The sequence below is a fragment of the Megalobrama amblycephala genome, linkage group LG17 (genome assembly GCF_018812025.1).
Source record: "Megalobrama amblycephala isolate DHTTF-2021 linkage group LG17, ASM1881202v1, whole genome shotgun sequence".
Classification (NCBI taxonomy): Eukaryota; Metazoa; Chordata; class Actinopteri; order Cypriniformes; family Xenocyprididae; genus Megalobrama; species Megalobrama amblycephala.
In genome coordinates this window covers 12,031,126-12,036,226 of record NC_063060.1, presented here as the reverse complement: position 1 = coordinate 12,036,226, position 5,101 = coordinate 12,031,126, and the positions used below count along the sequence as shown (strand labels likewise).

The window sequence follows — 5,101 nt, the reverse complement described above, 5'->3', positions numbered from 1 at the left end:
CATTTTTATAAGGGACCTGGGGAAATTGCAGGAACAGAGAGAATAAGTTTAATATAAGTTAGTTTTATTAAAAGCATTTTTTCAGTAGTTCATTGAATGTGAACTGCTAGAACTGCATGTATATACACTCTTTGAAGATACAGTACAAAGCTGTCAGTGCTAAATAATGAAAAATTACATTGAATTCAGGTGAAGAAAATATAGTTGATTTCTGTTTAAAAGACAATGCCAGATACAACAAATAAGCATAGTTGCAACTTGTGAATAAAAATAATTAATATCGTGTTGATAATATTTTGAATAAATATGAAAAAAAAAGTCAAAATCCAAAACATGACAATGATATCTTGAGGATATACCTACAATATTATTTGTAGAATCTCTGCATATAATCTCTATATTGCTAGATCACAGAGTGTAATTTCTGAATCTGAGCCCCATCCGGACACCCGGCATCTGGCTGTAAACCCAGGATAGAGAGGCTTAGTGAATGTGGTGTGGACTCTGTGAATGAAGGTCATTGTGTCAGAGACGCTGTAGAAGGACAGAGTTCCTGCACTGTGATCCACATACACTCCTATTCTACAGGAGCTGGAGACTACAGTCTGTTTGTTATTATGCCAGAATGCACAACTGGAGAAAAAGCAGTATAACCTCCATGACTGATCATTGCATCCAAATTTACACTCATTTCCCTGTCCCTTCCTGCTGATGCTCTTATATGATTTATGATATATCCACCTCACCACTCCACTCAACCTCCCAGTAACAGCGTCCACACACACTCTCTCTACACAACACCTGAGGATTACCATCAAATCTGTCTGGATGATCAGGATACAACCGGAATGTGTTAGAGTATTTAATGTATTTAATCACTCTGTTCCCTTCAGACAGCATCAGCTTTTTATTCACTGTGTTTGGATCCAAAATGAGCTGATGGAAATCTGATGAAGATAAAGCACAATTTACATCAAGTATACATGTGTCACAGACACGCCAGGCTCCACCGTCACCCAGTCACAGCGCACCCAATCACCAGAGTACTAATCACCGGCACCTGCACCCCATCAGCACTCATCAGTCACAGTATTGTAAGGCTTGATTTTCCTGCTAAACGAAAACTGAGATCAAGCATCCTGCAATAAAGCAATAAAACTCGCCTAGAGAAGAAGATCTCAGAGAAAGAGCAAGGGGCAACGCCTTGCCCTAACCCCAAAAGGACAACGCCTCCCCCACCACACACACACACACACACACACAACCACACCTTCCCTTCCCCCTGACTGAAAGTTATTCAAAACGTATAATGTAACTTGTGTATTTATTGTTTTTCCCTTTTCATGTTTGGTATCATTTTAAAAGTCTCAGTGCGATTGGTAAAATGGTCTCAATTTCACAGCAGTCACTAGGATTATGAAGAAGATGGAAAACTAAGGAAAATTCTGTCCTCTTTTTGGGTGGTGTTTCTTCTCCTCTCCCCCAAAACAGGTGTTGGTGTAATAAACATTTACGATCCTTTTGTTCTGGTCCTGGTATAAAAGGTAAAGAGCAAAGCAGTCATGTGGGATCATCTGTAGCCAGAGGCCCCCACACAGAGATGGGCGAATGTCTGAAGACATTCACGCATCACTGTGTGTATTTATGCATTTCTTTGAGTAATCGATGCTATGCATTTAACATTTCTGAATTGGCTTCTAATTGTCTAATTGTAATGTAATTGGCATGATATATTTTTACTTGACAAATAAAATGTTATATTTGATTTACTCTGGATTCTTCTGAAATCATTATGACCAGTAGATTATTGGAGTCCATATTTCCGCAAATCTGCGTCAGGATAGATTAAAAACTAAAGGCTCAATGAAAGGAGCATGTTGCACATCATGGGACCTTTTGATTTTTGTTTATCAACTGGCTTAGCAAGTTGTAGTATCGTGACTAAGAAAACTGTGTTTTTGTATGAACAAGCATGTGGCGGTTCGACTCTAATGCATTAGTAAACTCTGCACCCTCTGACTAAGAATCAGAACTGGCGAGTTTGTGATCGTGAAAAGCACTAAAACGGCCGAAGTGACTTTTCTAAGTGATATGGGTCCGTAATGAAAGAATAATTGAAAATAAGAGATACCCAGAATAATCAAATATCTAAATTAATACATAACAAATGATTAATTTCTAATTGGAAACACAACCTAAGAGTAATAATCATTTGAAATTGGAGTCAGATTAAACGAGTGAAATTAAGTGAACATTCAGAGACGCTGAAAAGGCATACACGCGTTAACCTTCGCCCAGGCGTGTCGGATTCCGTTTTTGGGCCGATGCGGGGTTCCTTACAGTATAAAGGAATCAAACTCACACACACTCACTGTCCGGTCTCGTTCGTATCATACATACCTGTATGCTTACCTTAAGGACTCCAGACGATCTACTTACCTGTCTCCAGCGTCTCCTGTATTCCCCGTGTGCTTCTCCATCTGTGTGTGAGTGTTCCCTGTCTCCAGCGTCCGGTTTCTCCAGCGTTGTTCCAGATCTGCATTTCTACGATAGCAAGAAGGACAGTATTATCATTCTGCTCTATTCCGGTCATCCATTCATCACGTCATACTCACCTGCACAACTTTTTATCTCTGCTGGTATCAATAAACATCACTGTTTGTTTTACTCCTGCCTCCGACCCTTCTGTGTTGTAACAGAAGACCGGACCAACAACAGCCGATACCAGCATGAGTCTCCGGGACCCTTTCCAAGAGCTCGTAGACGCTTTGCGTCGAGCACTCACCACTCAACCACCGTCACTGTCACCCACCGTTGCTTCCGCAACCACCACTTCCTCACCGTCACCTGTGGTTCACGCCAGTCCCATGGCCAAGCCAGCGCCCTACTCAGGATCGGCGGAGGACTGCAGCGGATTCCTCCTGCAGTGTGAGCTGGTCCTGGAGATGCAACCGCACCTCTATCCTGACAACACATCTAAAATTGCGTTCATCATCTCTCAACTGCAAGGCAAAGCATTACAATGGGCGGATTCCCTCTGGATACAGAAAGGGCCTGTTGTTCAGTCATACTCCTCCTTCATCTCACATTTCCGTGAAGTTTTTGGCAAACCTGTCTCTGATTCTTCTGCTGGTGAGAAACTTTACAATCTAAAACAAAGATCTATGTCTGTCAATGAATATGCTTTGCAATTCAGAACGCTAGCCGCTGCTAGTGTATGGAACGAGCAAGCCCTCATCACCTCCTATCGTCAGGGTCTGGAACCTAGGGCCCTATTTTAACGATCTAAACGCAAAGTGTAAAGCGCACGGCGCAGGTGCACTCAGGGCATGTCCAAATCCACTTTTGCTATTTTAACTACGGAAAAACGGTCCGTGCGCCGGGGCGCATTTTTGAAATGGGTTGTCCCTATTCTCTTAATGAGTAATGGGTGTAACGTTCAATAAACCAATCAGAGTGTCATCTCCCATTCCCTTTAAGAGCGAGATGTGCTCGCGCCATGGCGGATTGCTATTTACATGGCGGAATTTGTTGGCGGAAAAGCTGAACGCTTTTCAAGCAAAGAAACCATCTACGGGACAAGCAGGATATAACATTATATATATTATATAATTATATATTATATAACATATAACATTATAAAATACACTGACTTATTAAAGACACCGATTCAACTGAGGAGTTCAACGAGTGATGTTTTGCTGAAATTACCTGTTAAGTGGCCAGTCAATCTTTCAGTCATCTGCGTTGGATGCAGCTAGCTCCGCGCGATGAGTCAGTTAATATATATGTGTGTGTATTGGCATGATTGTTCAATTAATTAGCCAATTTCGTTCATCATTATAAGTGTTACAAATCCTGTCAGTTCCCAGTCTACATTTCCCATCATCCCCCCTGTCAATCACATGCACTCACTCCACCAATCACCTGTTGCCACATACAGCCATGCACACTCCACACTAATCACCACACCCAGCTGATACGCATTACCTGGACTATAAAGGACTCATACACACACCACCTCACCGCGAAGTCTTGATTCCTTGTGACAATTCTGAGCGTTATTTCCCTGTCTGCCTGTCTGTTTCCATTCCTGTCTGTTCCTGTTTATTGACCCGTTGCTGCCTGTCCTGACCCTTGCCTTGTATACTGTTCTGTGAATGATATCCGCCTGTCCTCGATCCACCGCCTGTACTCTGACCACGACTCTGCCTGTTCCTTGCTGTTCCTGTTTGCCCCTGATCGACCCAGCCTGTACGACTATACTCATATAGTATAGTATCTGTTCCAGTGGTGGCGCTCCTCGATTCAGGGTCAGCAGGAAACTTCAACTCCGGCTCCCTCTGCAGACAGCTCCAGCTCAAAACCACGCCCTCTCCGACCATCTACCAAGTCCACTCCATCACGGGCAAACCCCTGAGCCGAAGAAAGATCAGTCGGTGCGTGGGTCCTCTTCAATTGCGTGTGGGAATATTACATGTGAAAGAAATACACCTGCTGGTTCTGGAGGAATCCACCTCTGGCATGGTTTTGGGGCGTCCGTGGCTTAGAGCAGCATAATCCAACCATCTCCTGGCATACAGGCGAAATCCTGAAGTGGGGCGAAACCTGTTTCTCCAACTGTTTCTCTGAGTTTCCTGTCTCCAAGTCTCCTTGTGCAAAAGATCTCTCCATCTGTACCACCTCCATCGAAAGCCCTGTTAAGAAACGTTCCGTGGATATTCCAGCCTGTTACGCCCCCTTCAGTGACGTCTTCTGCCCACAAAGCTGCCTCCACACCGGCCATGGGACTGTGCCATCGATCTGTTACCGGGTGAGCCAGTGCCCAGGGGAAGGATGGAGGAATACATCAAAGAGGCACTTAATCAATGTTACATCCGCCCGTCTACTTCCCCTGCTGCTTCGAGTTTCTTCTTCGTGGCTAAAAAGGACGGAGGCTTGAGGCCCTGTATTGATTATTGTGCACTGAACAAGATCACAGTTAAGTTCCGGTACCCCCTTCCTCTCATCCCAGCTGCCCTAGAACATCTCCGTGGTGCCACTGTGTTCACCAAGCTGGACCTCCGCAGCGCGTATAACCTCATCAGGATACGCGAGGGGG

At 44.1% G+C, this 5,101-nt stretch overlaps 1 pseudogene; it reads right to left on the bottom strand.

Moving 5' to 3' along the window:
* Positions 1-299: 299 nt before the first annotated feature.
* On the bottom strand, positions 300-2,731 carry LOC125250955 (annotated as a pseudogene).
* Between the last annotated feature and the right edge of the window lie 2,370 nt (positions 2,732-5,101).